The following is an 18,588-nucleotide window of genomic DNA, read 5'->3' as shown; positions in this document are numbered from 1 at the left end:
CCACTAAAATCTCTAAATACTTTTTCAAATCTATTGAAATAGTCAGTAGCCAAATCATCTTTGCCTTGCACGCATGCAGTTAACTTGTCCCATATAATTCTTTTTTCAGGTACCATAACCTCAATTTCTGTACTATTCATGCCGGTAACGCTGACATATTTGACGATGGCTTTTCGCCTGCTTTTCTGTCTGCATCCTCTTTTATTACATTTTCCCAAGTAGTACCCAAACTTTCATGATCATCTACATTCCTAATTTGCTTCCATATATCGGCTGGGAGAATTACAGGGAATAATAGGTCAATATCGCTCATATTAAAAATCGCTGATTTCAAATAAGATTCAATTTCTTTATAGGGTCCTGCCGGATTCTTTCTTATATCAGGGATTGTTTGTTTTATATTATTCACCTCTTGTCTGGAAAAAGGGACATGTACATATTGTGCTGTATAATGTGTGTCTGTCATTTGCGCTGGTTGCCCATTTGTGGCAGGAATTTCTACTTTCGGCACAAAAGTGCGTAGGACCTCCATCATGGGAAATATAGCACTCGCTCTTCCTTCTTCCTCTCTTTTATGAAGCACTATAGTTAGATCAAGGGATAGGGCAGTCTTTCCAGTGTCCCGTGAAAACGCTCTTTTGTATACTGCCATTATTTCAGGTGGACGGCACTGCTTTTTTCTCTACATATCTATCTTGCAAATATTCAACCATTACTTGCAATACCTTTCTTTGCATCTCTATTGTATACTGATCAAATGTATCATGCACCTCCATTGTAGGAATGCTAGCATCTGTAATCCATCTAAGCGTCTCCCGCGTACATATTTTAATTTCTTCACTAACACATTTTGATGGCGGAAAAAAACGCTGTTGCACATATGGTGCTGTCTCTTGTCTCCCTCTTCTTACCTCCTTGTACCGAAACCCAGGAACAGAAAAGATCTCTGAATACAATTCATCAAGTTCATTTTTAAACCCAAAAAACCTGTCCATGTGTTCCTTCATCTCTGAATCACTTTCTCTTATACGTGAAAAGGCATTTAAATCCTGCAACTTCTGCGGTGGCATCATACCAATAAATTGCTTCCATCTTTCCATAATATATTCTCCCATGCATTCCAACAATACCTGTTTTTCACTGAGCTTCTTATGATCATACATCGACTCCAGCATTGATGTTTCATCATTCCCTTCAATATACATTACTGCCTGTTCTTTCAGCTCTCCCTTTCTCTCCCTGCTGATCGCACTACAGGTTATTCTAGAGTACACACTTTGTGCAGGTCCCGTCTCTCCCATACTGCCTTCTCCGATAGCTGCAGATTCAAGCTCGGTATGTGGAGGGGGAAGTGGGATCACATGTTCAGGAGGGGCTGGTGCAGACGGAACAACTGGAAGGGGGAGTGGTAACTGAGGCTGTAACTGAGGCTGAGAAACGGGGGTGTGCCGGGGCTGAAGCTAAGCAATGGGCACTGGTGCAATTATGTCAGTTTTACTTTTAAGGCGTTCTTGCCTTTTCTCATTTAAAATCTTATTGATTAGCTCATCTGATGCATGCAACTCTTGTTGAGGATATATTTTATCTATGCCTAATTGAAGGCTCCTGTCTGCCTTTCTAATTTCCTCAACCCATTCTTTTTCTTCCTGTTTTAGCACTCTATCTGCATTAGATTTGTGCCTACGCGTATGCTTCTCAAGCGGAGGTTAGCTTCCTTCCTCCAGCCTCTAATGACGTTAAATGTCGCAGAGCGTGCTTTCTTGCGCAACAATACTGATTCCAAATGCTCTATTTGTGTCATCTTAAAACTCCCATTTTTCGGCCATTGCAAATCTTCTACATGTCTGGTCTGCCTATGCCAAATTTCACAAAACATTATTGCCCCTATTCCATACTTCACATACATCTCGAACGCTGGTGACACTAGGGGTGGTGCAGCCTGGCCAGTTTCCAAAGATTGTCTACCGCAGTGGAAAACTCCCACTAGACAGGAAGACAATTTCCAAGCATGTTTTGATCTTATTCGTACCTTACCCTGGGTGTTTGATCTTGCAAGAGCAACTCTCAACCAATATCAGGGCTATTAAGAATCGGGGCACGACTCACCTGATCAATCAGTTCGTCCCTCAAGACGCAATTCGTCCATATACAGTCGCAACCAAGGATCGTCGTGTCTGCATATCTGGCTCAATCTGCCTCGTTTCCGGGACCCTCGCCTTCTTGCTCTCTGGACGGACTTGTCGATCAGGGACCGGTTGTGTACAGATCTGCAAAGGAGTCTCTCATCACTTTCACAGGAGCGCCCCGAACACCTCTCGATCCCGGCTCGACGGCACTCGTCCTCGATTAGTTTTTTCCGCCTTCTTTAAATTTCAACGTACACGATGGAACAAATGGGGGAGGGTCCCTATTCAGGCACCATTTTTTGACGGGCCGCTGGGGGACCCTCGTGCATGGAAACAAGGCACAATCACCATACACGAACTGATACACCAGACACGAGGTTCAATTCCCAAAATCTAGGGTTTATTGCAAAGCAAATAGTCTCAGTCGGCCGACCGGATCTCACGTCTCGCAACGTGTGTTACACAGACCTTGTGAGATGCAAGAGAGCAAGCATTCTACAACAGTTACATATATACAAAAAGATCATCATATTATCAGTTAGTGACATATCAAAACCACCCATAATGTGTCTTCTTCAGCAAGGGTTCGGTGATTGACAATTATGACGTGCATGACACCTTCTAAGACATTTATTCAGCAACAATTGCAATCTGCGAAGGTGCAGACACTATTCTTTGTTACAGAGAACATAATGCTCTAGTTCCATGAGCGAGCTGTGTTCGTAGTAGAGACACATTCCAAAGCATGCTATCTCCGAGTTTCTATTTGTGTGCTGGGGGTCAGCTTGATCTAAAGAGGCCCAGTAAGGGGGGCCGTGAAAGAGAGTATAATTCATGTCTTTAGCTGTCTATTTCTACAATTTCTGCAGTTTCAGCGAGACCAGATGGCACCTGGTTGGTGATTAAATGCCTCTCTGCTCGCCTTCAAGGACTCGTGAGGGAGGAAAACAATGTATTTCTGTCTGGGTTAGTCTCTCAACGTTTCACTTGTGGCCTCGCTCTGCGCAGGGGCAGAACGGAATAGAATTCATTTTGCAAAGCGTTTGAACAGAAAAGCAAGAGAAAGCAAAAATGGCAAATTCTGTTTGTACAAAATAGACACTCTATGGTTATGCTGACGATTCTGTACTGGCGATGCTAGGCGTATGATGCGGTTGGTTTTCGGCCAACATAATATACCGCCTATGCTATGGTAGAGTATTTTTCTAGACTAACATAGCAGGCCATCTGGGACAAACCAGGAAGAGTAACAAATACCATCATAGGAACAGGACTGGAGAGAAGAGCCCCCCTGCAAGCGGGGGCCAAGCTAAGCCATACAAAGCAAAAGGCCAGTTCGGGAAAGGCTGGGAACCCAAAACCAAGCCCATACAGAGGCAAAAGCTTACTGAAGGCACTCATCCTCCATCCCACATCCAGCAGCACACTGAAGGAGGGGGATTAGAAGCCCGGAGGCACAGGGAGACAAGCTGCCCATGCAGGACACACATAGAGGGTGAGCCCGTCAGACGTTTGTGTAGGGCAATAAGCAGGCAATGAGAAGAGACTTGTAGACCCATCCGCATACCCCCAAACAAGAAGGAGGGTCAGAGAAACCTGCCGCGAAACAATAGAGCAAAACATGGATGGTAGAAAGGACGGGAGGACAGTGGCATGAAACAGATGACCAAATCAGCAAAGGGGAATGCCTCAAAACAGGCAGTAGCCTCGGCGGACATGCCAGGCACCATTCCCACCATATGGGGTCCAGTAGAGGCAAGGGGCCGTGGCAAAGGCCGCCAAGAAATGACAGAGCAAGGGGGACCTGAGGGGTTGGACCACATAGGACCCTTCTTGAGGCAGGACCTCCGCAACGACATGCTGTCCCTCCAGCCGACGCTAACAAAAGCATTCCAGGAACAATTTCAACTAATGAGAATGTATCTCAACTCGACCTTAATAGAAATAAGACAAGAGGTCAACCAGCCAGGGGAAAGGAAAGACCTCCTGCAAAAAGGGCTGCAGGAGGTGGACAAGGACACCACGGCACAGGGGGAAGCAATTGAGCAGCTTCAAGTGGCCACACACAATCTCGAACTGCAGATGGAGGATATGGAGAACCCTTCAAGGAGGATCAACATAAGGATCACAAATCTCCCGGAAGCCAGGGGGGAGGTACAGAGGATCTTTGCAGACCTCCTGTGAAATACAAGCCCAGAAAACATCATATTGAATAGGATACATGAACCAGCAGGGCAGTTAAGGATCCCAATGGCAGGACCAGGGACGTGTTGGCAGGATTCTCACGTTACGCCCCAAAGGAAGCAGTCCTAAGAGCAGCCAGGGCACAGGAACTGGTCACATACAAGGGCGCCACAATATCTCTCTTTCAGGACCAGGCGAGCAGCACTTTGCTCAAAAGGAGGCTAATGGGCCGGTGGTAAGGGAAATGACCAGAAAAGGAATCCGCTACAAAAGGACCTTCCCCTTTGGACTGGTTTTTGAATGGGAAGGAACCCAAATAGAGAGAGCAGAATCGACCGGTCACATATATGGAGGTAGAACAATGTCATGACCAAAAAATCAAAAGGGGTGGTGAACAATGAAGGCTTGTATTGGGCTGTAGGAGCATCGGAGGATGTTCCATCTTGGTTCCAGTTAGGGTGGTAGCACCCGGAGGGAAGTGGAAGGGGTTAAGGGAGGTTGGGGGGGAGAAAGGGGGGAGGATGGTGCCATCCCCAAGTTGGGGGTGGGCATAGGGGAGGGGTTGGAGGATAAGTGGGGGGCCGGAGAAGGGGGACAGGAACAGGCCAGGGCTAAAAAGGGCTACTTAGGGGACAAGAGGAAGGGGCAACTGGAGGCGAGAAGGGGCAAAGAGAAGGGAAGAATGGAGCTTAAATGGGAAGGACCAAGAGAAAGAAGTGGCAATGGGAACCTTAGGGGGAAGTGGCACCCTTGAAGGTTAACCATTCAAGTGGTCCACACACAATGTGAGAGGGCTTAACTCCCCTCTCAAAAGGGAAAAACTAAGGCTGTTTACTAGGAAACACACTCCAGATGTGCTGGCGATTTTGAAGACCCACCTCCAGAGGAAAGACCAGACACAATTGAAATTACAGTGCTACTCCAGTGTTTGTTATGCCTCTAACCCTACGAAGAAATGCGGAGTGGAGCTAGCCATCAGCGACGGGGTGGATTTCAGGATTAAAAACTCCATGGCGGACACGAGTGGCCGATATATCATTATACTGGGGGAATACTTGGGGACTAGGTACATGCTGACAACCATCTATGCCCCAAATGTGGGGCAAGAGGGGTTTCTAAGAGAATTACTGGGGGTACTGGAAGGGTTCGCTCAGAGCAGTATGATACTAATGGGCGATTTCAATCTTGCATGGTCCCTCCAACTAGATAGGAGTAAAGGGGGAAATACATACAGTAAGGCGGTAGTCTCGACCTCCCTCAGGGACAGTTTCTAATCCCTTGGATTAAGAGACGTATGGTGGGAGGTCCAAAGGAATAGAGAAGGCTTTACCTTTTGTTCTAGTGTACATAGGACAAAGTCCCGTATTGATTATGTCTGGGTTTCAGCCCCCCTCCTGGGTGCCCTTTCGGGCATTGTGGTTGGCCCATTAGGTATAATTGACCACGAGGTGGTCACAATGGACCTGCAACTACCGGGGAGCTCCTACGGGAGCTGATAGTTAGGAGAGAACTGGAAGAGAAGATCAGAGAGTTCTTTGCCCTCAATAAGGCCTCATATACAGAGGAGAGTGTCGCCTGGGATGCATTTAAAGCGACAACCAGGGAGGTTTATACTGCATTGAAGGCGCAAAGGGATAGAGAAATTAGGGCCCTAGAAGCCTAGTTAGAGGCTGACGCTAAGGCTAGCAGGACACAGGCCACAGATGCCCCATCTAGAAAACAGCAAGGGTACATCGTCAGGTAATGAGCCAGCTCAACGTATTGAGAACAAAGAAGGCGGAAAAGTCTTTACTGTCCATACGCCAATGATTCTATACCAAGGCTAACAAGGCCGACAGGCTTCTAGTACGGCTCCTTAGGGGGGCATCTGGCAAAAATAACATTGCAGCCATAATAGACGATCAAGGGCTCTGCCACACCTGCACAAAAAAGATACAGGAGTGCTTTGCTAACTTCTACAAGGACCTCTATACGTCTCAGAGCTCACCGGAAGGCACCCTGATGGACCTAATGGACAGGTTCTGCCTTCCTAAAGTAGTAAAAGAAGTAAGCGAACAACTAGACCAGGAGATCACAGAGGATGAGGTCTGCAGGGTCATAAGAGACCTCCCCTCAAACAAAGTGCCAGGACCAGATGGCTACACAGCCAACTATTATAAAACGTTTGTGGGATTGCTGGTCCCACAGATGACCAGTTTATTCAATCGCATCAGGGAGACAGGCAGGATCTCGGCATCAATGGAGGATGCGAAAATCATTCTCCTCCCCAAGCCCAATAAAGACCTTAAGAGGTGGACATCATAAAGGCCAATAGTGTTAATAAACGTGGAAGCAAAAATGTATACAGAAATTCTAGCACACTAGGGCGAGTACTATCCACCCGGACCAGTCCTGTTTTGTTCAGGGGGGGCAGACATTCCACAACATAATGCGAGGGGCACAACTGGTGGAAAAGGTGAACAAGACCTCAACCCCCGCAGTCCTACTATCTCTCGATGCCGAGAAGGCCTTTGATCGAGTGAAATGGCCACTTCTATTCCGGGTGATGGAAAAGATGGGCTTGGGAGGGAAGTTCTTGAGAATGGTGCAGGCAAATTACGTTTCCCCAACGGCACACCTGCAGATTAATGGATCAATGTCTAGTGGTATCCAATTGAGCAGAGGGACCAAACAGGGGGGCCCGCCACCCCCTCCTGTACGCCATATACCTAGAACCATTGTTGGAATTAATTAGGGAAACAGACGAGGTGCATGGGATCCCATTTGGCAGAACACAAAATAAAGCAGCAGCCTTCGCAGATGACATGCTTTTAACTTTAGCAATCCCAGGGGAACCATTGATGGCATGTAGGGAAATTTTATCAGAGTTTGGGGTGGCCACAGGCCTCAAAATTAATTTAAATTAATTCAGAAATTCTAAACCTCACGGTTGAGGGCAGGGAGGTGGTGGGGCTGAAGGTGTCATCACCATTCATTTGGAGCCCAAAAGGGATCAAATATTTAGGAATTAAGATAACTCTGACCTTAGCCAGCTGGTGTGCAACAAACTACCCACACATATTGTCAATAGTTAAGGCAGACCTCTTAAAGTGGAAGGTGCTTAAGATCTCCTGGATGGGGAGAATGGCGACAGTGAAGATGGTGACGCTCCCCAGATTGATTTATTTATTTCAGGCACTCCTGGTTACGGTCCCGAACAAATTATTTTGCAACCTCGGGAAAGCAGCGGGCAATTTTATATGGGAGGGCAAAAGGGCGAGAATTAGTCAAGCATTACTGTCGTCCCCGAGGGGGGAAGGAGGAATGGGGCTTCCTAACTTTAGGTTGTACTATGAGGCGTCCCAACTGCGTATCATATGGAAATGGTTCACAGAGAAAGGGGGGAAGCAGTGGGTAGCAATGGAACATGCGGTCTTGCGGCATGACTTAGAAGTAGTCCTGTGGCTGTTGCGACAGCATAGACGAAACATATGTACCTGAGCTCTGTCACAAGCCTAGTGGCAGAAATGTGGGATAAACTGATCGGAAAGTATGGGATCACGACATTCCCCTCCCCCTTCAGCCTGATATTCAATAACCACAACTTCTCACCGGGAACAGAAGCAGGGGCGTTTGAAAAATGGTGGTGGGGGTGCAGGAAAGTGCAAGACATGTTTCAGGGATCCACGATTAGGCCCTTTACGGATTGCAACCAGTGCTTTGAGGTGGGCAAAATCAAAATGCTTAGGTACTTTGAGCTACGGCATTGATTTCAGAACCCAATGGTCAAGGCAGCAGCAAACTGTGATCGAAACCTGCTAGAAAAATTCCTCTTGGCACAGGATGGATCTAAGGGAAAAATCTCCAATTGTATAAACTCCTGGACAGTCCTATGCCCCGGGCACTATGGCCCCACATGGGACACTGGGAAGGCACGATGGGGAGGGAGCTGCCGAGGGAAGTATGGGAGAGACTATGGAAAAGAATACCAAAAGTAGTAAAAGCAACCCAGCTGCAGGAATGTTGGTACAAGGCGTTATATAGGTGGCATTACACCCCGACCCGCCTGCATAAAATATACCCAGGGTCCACATGGGAGTGTTGGAGGGGGTGCGGAGGGGAGGGTACATTGTCACACATTTGGCAGAGATGCCCGAAACTTTTGTGCTTCTAGAGGGAGGTACAGGAGGCCCAGGCCCAGGCCTTTGGTGAAAAGGAGATCATGCCCCCGGAGATGGTCTTGTTGGGGCTGGTGGATGGGACAGAGGAGATTGTTGGGGCTGCAGGAAGGTGAGGACGATGATAACCCTGGCCGCAATGTTTCTAATCAGTCAGAGGTGGAAGAGGGAGGCCATCCCCACACTTCAAGACTGGCTTCGGAATGTGTGGGACTTTGTGGTGTTGGAGTGGGCAATTTACGCTATGAACAATACACTGTCACATTTTACCAGATACTGGGGAGAGGGCCTAACCTTCCTAAAGGAAGACTATAGAGCACAATGGTGCCCTCAGTGCTTGAAGTTATTGGACTTATTCTGATATGGTTGAACAATTCCTTGGCTCCTTTCGGATTCACGAAATACAGGCCCCGTGGGAGGGGCTAGGGGGGAGTTATTGGATGGTGTGTTATTGTTTGTTGCAAATTGATAAAAAGAAGTTTTAAAAAAATGTTGCATTCACAGTTGGAGGAAAAGAGTTGACTTTTAGCTCTAAATGCTTTTCACTTATTGAAAACATTAATAGTTTTTTTTAATACAATTCACTCAGAGCCAGGAGCAGAGACCCTGATCCATTCTTCCAGTTATATTTTGCAAATGGAGCTGTAGTCATTACACTTCTGACAGACAGCCATGTCAAATTGAAAAAGCTCATCTTTTTAAAGGGGAACCCAACAGCTGACTGGTTAGAGCAGGGAACATGTGTTAGCAAGGGCACGGGTCAAGGCCTCAATCCGGCTTAAAAACAGCTAGGACATGAAGTTGAGTTTGCAGTGGGAGGAAAATGTCAAAATGCATTTTACTATTTGAATGATTTAATATTATGTTTATTTTATTACAATTGAACAAGCAACAGAGACCCTGGTCCATTCTTGCATTCACATTTTGCAGATGGCACTTCATTCATAACACTTTTGACAGCCATGTCATAATGAAAAAAGCTCTCCTTTTAAAAGCAAAATGTGGCAGCTCAGTCGTTATAGCATTGGAATTCCATTAGGAAGGAAGAGGGTTCAAGCCCCCCAAAAGGTACAAAAATGCATAATGCATGAAGTTGAGTTGGCAGAGGGAGTAAGAAGCTTGTCTCCTTAGTTCCAATTGATTTTTAGCCTTTGAAGAAATTAGTTTAATGTTTCTTTTCATTCCAATCGACTCAGAGCTAGCAGCAGAGACATTGATATATTCCTGCATTCTTATTTTGCAGATGGAGCTTCACTCATTACAATTTGAACAGTCATGTCAACGTGAAAAAAGCCCGGCTTTCTAAAGGGGAAGCCATTAGCTCAGTGGTGAGAACATGGGACTTCCAGTAGCAAAGACGTGGTTCTCTGAGGGCCAAGCCGACGGTAGAAATGTCTTGCACATACCATCTGTGGTAGCTGGTCTTGTCTAAAAATGGCTGGGGTACACTAACGCCCACTGGGGCAGGTGCGGCCTTTAACTTCTTGGGGTCAGGTTGCATATCTGTTAGAGAAAATATTTTACGAGGAATTTAAACTCACTCTTCGCAAACTCCCACTTGTCTTTGTTCAGTGTTAAGACAGGAGCTTCTAGTGTGGAGCACGCTTTCTCCAGTGTGTCATCATGGGATCTCATGTTATCCCCTACGACTTGGATATTGTCACTATAGTTGAAACAGAAAATGATCTTCCTGATCACTTTTGTGACACTCTCATGGAATACTGCTGTGCAAGATATTACACAAAATTCATCCATTTGTAACTGTATAATCCAGCATGTGCTGACAAGGTTGTTGTTTATCTGGATCTTAGTTATACTTAGTATGACCCTTTTTTACGTTCAGGTTTTGTCTGTTGTGCCCCCTGCTTTCCTGTTCTCTTCTTTCCTTCTCTCCCCTCTGCCCTTTCAATACTCCCCCCTCCCTTACACCTCATCACTGCAGGAGTTGTCTTGATTCACCATGGTTTCACCATCACCGACCTGTTGCCAATGCTTGAATTTGACTTTAGGACACTTTGATTCTTGGTGCCTCACCTTCTCAACTCGTACGCATGGTGGCCCTGTTTCACGCTGTGCCCATCGTCATCTTGAATCCTTGCTTACATTTTCTTTTCTCTGCAACATTTGTGTTTTACTGACCTCTGCAACTGTATTCCCTCTCCCCTTTGCTCTCCCTCCTTTCACTGTTTTATTCTCTGTTCCCTCCTCCTCTCCCTTCTCCTCTCTCCTCTCGCCCTCCTTACTTTTTTCAATGCACTTACTCTATCAGAATTGTCCATGGACCTAGTATTATAGCAACAATTGTCTGTCTCCTCCCCCTTCCTTTACCTGTTTCCACACCCACCCCCCAGCACTATCTGAAATGTCATCAGACCTAGTACGATAGTCGCTTGTTTTGTTCCTCTCCCTCCTCACTCTCCCCATCTCCCTCACCTCTTGTAATCTCCGGCTCTACCAGAAATGTCATCATGCCTAGTACGGTAGTCGCCTGTCTGTTTACATTTCCCTCTCACGCTCTTGCTTCCTTATCTGTGTTTTAGCTCTTGCACTATCTGAAATGTCACCAGGCTGAGTACGATAGTTAATTTCACATTCTTGTGGTTCCTGGCCTTTTAAGAATGTCATTGTATTTTCCCTTGTTCCCTCCCTTACCTTGAAGCGCTTTGAAACACATTGTGTATAGGTGCTATATAATTAACTATCATATCATATCATATCATGTCGTCGATGTGCCTGGCCGGGTGCCTCTCACTCTAGATGGCTTTATTTGCCTGGTGCATATCAATACAGATGGAGATTTAACCAGCAGCATTCCTTTTAGCTATGGCCATAATGTGGAATATCCATGCAGTGGAGTCAGTAGCAGGTTCGACGATGTGTTCCTTCAGTGCATTTAAATTTTCTTTCTCAGGTTTCGGTTGCTGGTGTATAGGCAGTCAGCAATGGTGTTGAGTTACAAGTAGTACCAAGTTGTCGATGGAAAGGGTTACAGGCTCTCCTTTCAGTTTCTTTAGACCCAGGAACAGGTATGGGTATCACCTGTGTGAAGGCATCATGAAGTAAGACACACACAGCAAATTTACTTTTCTAAAATAGAGCTTTGATTTCTCAAATGTCAGGTTGGAATAAGGCCTAACTTGCCCTATGCTAAGGTGGGATTTCCCTATCTAAAGAAACTAAGGATAGTCTGTGTCGTAAAGTTCACCTTAAAAAGTCTGTCTGTGTCCAAAAGCTATGCTTGCCCTCACAACTAAATCTATACAATGTATAAGGATGTCAGCAACCAACGAAACAGTGTTCAGAGTAAAGTTCTGAGCTTCTTCCAGTTCCTGGTTTGTTCAGGTTCTTCTTCCTTAGGCTCGAACCAGTTCCACAAAAAGGTTTTGGAGCTCCCTGCTCCAAGTTCAAAAAAGATCCAAATAAGCTCTCAGTACCCGTCCCCAAGTTCAATACAGTCCCAAATGACCTCAGGGTTCCCTTCCTCAAGTTCAATACAGTCCCAAATGACCTCAGAGTTCCATTCCTCAAGTTTAACACGGTTCCAAATTACCCCAGGGTTCCCCTCCCCACGTTCAACAAAGTTCCAAGTAATCTCAGGGTTCCCTTCCCCAGTTCACAGTTAATTCAAATGTCTTCTTCTCTTTAGTCACTTCCAGACTGATGAGACACACCAACTTCAATCTCCTTGTTTTTCTTGGCTCCCTCCAAGTATGGGCTACTCAGTCTAGACGCAGTTGTCGGACCACACGATCCACCCATCACAGATCATGTAACTGATAACCCTTGGCACTTTTTACTGGTTCTCATTGTACTACTTTGCCACCATATGTTTCCTTGCTGCACTTGTGACATTAGTCCATTTGTACTCTTGTGTCTTCTTGGCAGTCTCTTCACTCTGCCATCACATGCCTTTCACACACGTCACTTCACTGTGTTTACTCCTTAATATCACTTTGCTTTCACACTAACTAATAGTGCTTCTTATATGCCTTTCATGTATTTCACCAATTCACATGACTGGTTTTCACTTGGCTTTTCACTTCCACATTGTTCATAAAATGCTTTTTCCTTAATTTCTCTCTTTTCATAAATACACATCCCTTTCTCTCCATTTGTGCAGTATTTTAATTTCACTTGTGCATAACTTTCCTTTACTTCGATATTCAATACTTGGTAAATCTCTTGACCCTTAACAATATGCATTGGGTTTCCAGACCCCTTTGTTATATGCATTAATTTATTCGGCTCCTTCTTTGGTCCAGATTAAGCACCCGGAACACCCCGGAACAATTGCTCTCTCCCAGCCACCAACCGGTAGGCATCAGCTCCTCTGGGGGCTGGCTCGATCTTTTTCTGCTTTCGCTTGCTCCCCTCTTGCACAGCAGGAGCACCAGCGAACCACGCGTGCCTCTTCCCGAGCTTCATGCTGCCTCCTGCAGCAAAGTGGAAGCTTCTTTGTTCCCCAACACACGACTCAGAGCTCTGCAGGGCTCCAGACTCTCTTGCGACTCTGCAGCCTTGGCATCCTTTCCGCTCTCCTGCAGCTGCCAGCATCCTTTTCACCGGCTTCTCTCCAGCCTGCTCCACAGCGCCCTGGCTTCCCAGGCGATCTCCCCCTCTCATGTGGGTCACTCCCTTTTTATACACACTTGTAGCCTCTTAAGAGGTTGCAGGTGCAAGTCCCTTGCCTCATTCCAATTAACTCGATCACTGGGACATGCCTGACTTTCAAAATGGTGTTGCACAGTCCTCTTCCTCGCCCCAGTACCAAAGTGGTGTGTATAGGTGGAAGTGTGCATTCTTCCTCTTCCTCTTCCCAGTCTTACAGTGATGTACATATGAGGCAGCTGGAGTGTGTGATAATGTGGAAGATTGATAATACCCTACAAATGTAGATGGAGGGCAGAGGGCATTCTGATAACTTTTCGATTTTACCAGAGGAGGTGAATTTGGAAATATTCTGTCTATATAATGAGGAGTTCTTGTTGTGGTTTTCTTCTTAGTTCCTTGATACTGGGGTTTTATCCAGGGGCTAGTTTCAAAGGAAGAACTGGAGGGGTTTTCATAGTACCTTATAAAAGCCTCAGGGACAGAGGGTTGGTTCATTATGGAATGGGAACTGGGTATATTGTGTTTCACCTGATGACATTCTCCCTCCGATCCCCAGGGATCCGTGCATCCAGGTGATCCTCACTCACATATCCACCCCCATGGGTGGGATCCAAAAGTGATGGCCCTTCCCTGGCCACCTGAGAGGAAGACCCAAGGAGAGTAGATGGGAGGGTGCCCTCAAGTTCCTCCCACCTGATAATGTGGTGATAGAAGGAAATGACAAATTTATCAGGGGGTCTTCCTAGGTGGTTGCTCCCTAGTACTTCACCCTGCAGCACGTGCATTTCACCAATCATGGTTTTGCCTTGCATGCAAGTTCCATAAAGTAGTTGCCATCATTCTGAATAGGCCTTTTGGCAGCCCACGTGAAGACCCAGAGCTTTGACATTGTGAGGAAGGGTGTGTTGTATATTTTAATATATTCAGAGATGTACATTATTTTAACTAATGCTCCTGTATCAGTAAAAATGTGGCACAGTGCTCACCAACAAGCAATTCTATATTGTCTGCATTGTGCTGGACATTTAGATTTATCATGTACACTTATACAGCTGATGAGTATGGAGACTCTGTTTTTGATGGAGTTTGATCTTTTGTTTTCATAGTGCCAATACATCTGGTATTTTGTTAGCACTTTATCCGTTCGCTTTCCAGATGCTGCTTGACATACTCTGGCAAAGTGTCTTTCTTTCCCACAATTTCTACGTGTCTGTCCGAGAGCAGGACATGGGTTCTCATATGATAAAAGGTGGCCACATCTGTAGCAAAACCTGTTGACGCTGCCTTTATTATATGACAACAACCGTCTGATATCAGTTCAGATGTTCTGTGCCATCTTGTACATTGACTCTGTTTTGTTGGTGGAACAATGCTCCATTTGCGCAACTTGCTCTCCTGCTCAGGCTTCAGTTCCGCCATGGTCAGAATGGTCACTAGTGGTAACCATTTCTTAAGCAATTTCTTTCGGAAGGATGAGGAGAGACATCATCAAAAGATCCTCAGATGTATCACTTCCCCATTGGAGAATCTTTGAAAGTCACAACGGGCAACCAATTTCTGAATTCTTGTGACAAACATGTGCATGAATTCACCTTGAGTTGACATGACATGTCAAAAGCATGTCTCTCGTGATTAACATTTAGTTTCCAATCGAAGTATTCCTTTAAGTTTTCATTTAGGCTGGTGTAGTTCCCGAAATTCTCTCTCAGAGGGTAGGTAATAGGTCTTCTGCTTTGCCAGCTACCAGATGGATGAATAGATTCTAGTAAATCTTTCAATGTAGTTTTGAACGTGTGCTTGTAGATAGTACTCAAAGTGTCTGATCCATTTCTCCCATTTGGGTGCCAAAGCATGGTGTTCATATCAAACACAGGGGTGGTCTCTGTATTAGACAATACATGATCTTGGACATAGAGTGGCAGGTGTCAGATCAAGGAATGTGAAAAGAAGTTATATTCTACTTGTTTCACTAGAGCTGACTTACGGAGCAGGGACAGATCACACGCCCTACACTTTAAATGAATGTTCATGTACCAAACAATGACAGTGAAGATATGAGTCTTTGAAATAGTCACACTGAGATTTGAAGCAGAAATGATAAAGCAGCAGGAAGAGTCTGAAATGCCCTTCCCAAGATGGCCGCCCTAGTTGACCAGCTTTTACAAGTGAGAAACTCTTTTGCGAAATGATATGAGATTTGAAGAGCACATTATCAATCAAGTGAAATAGCTGCATATGTGAGCCCCTGCACTGGTGTGATCTAGAGGGACTGCATGCTCCGGGGGTGGATGCTCGTTTTCTGCTGGGCGTGCCCAGATAAAGCTCAGGGCTGGTGTACATGGTAAACACCTACCAGTAGCACAAAAAAGGGGCTACACGCAATATCTTAGAGAGGATTGGAGGCAGTTTCACTCAGGAGCATTTTGAAATGGCCAAAACACGCGGTGCCCAACCTGGCACCTAGTTGTAGAGTAAACAACCAACCAACAAGCCAGCAGGCAAAGACCTCACAAATACGGAACTGGTACAGCAGAGGGTTACCCTTAATCACCATTTGCTAAGTAGCAGTGTGCTGCGCCGAGCCAATTCAGCGTTAAATATTGCAGTAAGCCATTACACTTGTCACACAGTCTTTATTGTGTACTACAATCACTTTTATCCCCAGCACTAGCCACGCTGCAATCTCCTTCAATGCTGGTATTCTACTAACCTCACTGCTCCTCTTACTGTCTCCCCTATGATGTGGTTGTATTATCATTAACCCTTGGTGGGACACTACAGGCACATATCTTGGGACCAGTGCTTGAGCAATTACCCAATTTTGACCAGGAGTTTAGCAATGTCTTCATAAGGGTCTGCGAACACAGGCCCCCCTCCAGACAGACAGGCATACTATAAAAGTGAATCAGGAGCTCAAAACATTTTTGGGGTGTTTGTTGCATTTGGGGAAGTGTTGGTCTGACCCAATTTGGCTGGCAGAGTTATGTTATAATAATACCATCACATATTCTAATGCTAACTTATTGTGTAATCAGGCCTAACATCGTAGGTTCCTTTGGGTATCCAATCTGGAAGAATCCCCAGAATTCCCACATTTGGATGAAGTGAAGGGGATGACATTTACGAGGTAGAATGAGGAGAAAGCCATGGATGCTCTGCAAGGCAGTAAGGAAACATATCAAACGTTTTCAGGTTGAAATACACCAGCAGAGCCTAAAAATATGCCAGGGAAATGCAGTGTGGTTGTCCACCAAAAACATATATCAAACAGGCAGAAGTAAAGAATCCGAGTGATTTGCCCACGGCGGAAAGTACTGCAGGCAAATCATTCTTTTGAGAAAGGTGCAAAAAACCAAAAGTTCCCACCTTTCTCATGCGAACACACATACATTCTCACACACAACACACCTATAACACACCCCCCAACATGAACAAAACCCACTTACCTTCATCTTCACACTGGGTTCCCTGCAGCGCCAGTTCCCTTTCACTTCCATGATGGGGAACTGGCGCTGCAGGGTCCTTTTCCTTTTTGTTGTTTTGTCCCCCGCTCACTATACCATAAAGTACAGTGAGCGGGGCGACGCAGGGGACACCCCCCGCAGCCCCTGTTTTTTTTTTAAAACAGAAGGCTGCAGGGGTGTCCCCCGCAATCCCCGCTCACTATACCATGAAGTATAGTGAACGGAGCGATGCGGGGGGACACCCCCGCAGTCCCTGTTTTTTTTTTTGTTTTTAAACGGAAGGCTGTGGGGTGTCCCCCGCAACTCCCGCTCACTATACCATGAAGTATAGTGAGCTGGGCGATGCGGGGGACACGCCAGCACCCCCCAATTTTTTGTTCAATGCTACCACCAAAGGTTCGAACTTTTGGTGTTCGAACCTTTGGTGGTAGCATTTTTAGAACTTTTGGTCAATGCGAACATTTTTTTTGTAGGTAATTTCGAACTAAACCGAAATAAATGGTTCTGTCTTATTGGCATGCCTCCCATGCCATTCTCTTCTTCGGGGGGGATTCCCCGAAGCCTTCATTTAATTCTGTCTCCACTTTGTCACCCCTGCACATGGCCACCTGTCCACTTGCCCGTCCACTCACCCACCAATGATTCTATGCATCCGCTCTGTGCCCCACCCTGCCACACGCCTGCTTCTTCCTGTCCATCTCCCTCCTCCTTGTGCTCCCTTTCCTCTTGTATGGAGCCTCCTCTGAGCAACATATGGCGTGTGGCGTTTCGTGCATGTGTTGCCTGTAACAAGTTCACAAGAGCCAGATTGGAATATATGTATTGCATCTTATATAGGGCTTCTTGCCATCAAGAAGGACCTACATCCAGTAGCCATGAACAGGGAGATTCCAAAGCGGCTTCACAGATACCCACTTTTTCATGTTAGTATTCCCAAGAAGGCAAAACTGGGGCCTAGGCTCTTCCGTGAACCAGGATAGGAGTTGTTTCTAGGGTCTCTAATGGAAAGATATTGTATTTACTCCACTGGAAATGTTTTGGGCCTGTGTAAAGGACCTAGGAGAATGCTGTAAGGAATCAGGAGTAAGACTCGTACACAAGGGCATTGTGTCGATTGCTATAGACTTTTATTAACACAAAATGGGTTGGAAAAATGCCTATCTCGCCCTATCACAATGGGGAGTTTCCCAGCCTCAAAGATACTAAGGATGTGAATTGTCAGAATGTCCATAAGTAAAAGAGTTCTCCGTCCTGTGTACGAAATCCGAACCTGACCCTTACACTTACATTCTAAATGTATTATAACATGAAAAAGGGGTATAGACTCTTAAGTGAGCAATCCTGGTTCTTTCAACAGTTTCAACACAAAGTTCGAAATTGAAACAGTGTAAAAAGAAACAAGTAATCAAAAGTTGCACAATCCTCTGGAGGGATCTTCCTTTTCCCGGAGTTTCTCAGCAAAAAGACAGTTCTTTTTTTCAAAGACTTCCAGCTCTCTAGTCTAGGGGGCACGGTTCGCTTCCCCTGGATTTTCTCACAGTTGCTCATTGCCTTCTCAATACAAACACAATTCTGTTCAGAGTGTATTGCTCCCTTCCCCTGGATTTCCCATACTCCAGAAGCACTCTGTTGCTTCTTGCGTTCCCAGTTCAAACACAATAACTATCCAGAGGGTATTGCTTCCTTCCCCTGGATTCCTAGCATTCCCAAGAGGTTGCTTTCCTCTTCTCAGTTCTCCCAGTTGTCTTCCGATTGGGTCTGGGTCCCAGACTCACAATTACATTGCCTGGTATGCTTTCTTGCCAGGGCTTCCACTTCATACACTTTGGGTGTGAGTCTGTCACATCTGTTCCTCCGTGGCAGCTATGGAGGCGATGGACATTCTACCATGAATGGGCCGTCACGTCTATCCTGAACGCGCCGCAATGCGCTAGTTGTTTCCAACATGTATGCCGCCGGAAGTATTATATTCACTCAGGAGCTGGCTTGCGGTGCATTGCAACCCTACGATCATCCTTAGGGGTAAGACGCTGTGCTAGGTCCTTT

This window comes from Ambystoma mexicanum, chromosome 7p, assembly GCF_040938575.1.
Source record: "Ambystoma mexicanum isolate Mex_15411 chromosome 7p, UKY_AmexF1_1, whole genome shotgun sequence".
In the NCBI taxonomy this organism is placed as follows: Eukaryota; Metazoa; Chordata; class Amphibia; order Caudata; family Ambystomatidae; genus Ambystoma; species Ambystoma mexicanum.
Note: the sequence above shows the minus strand (reverse complement) of the source record.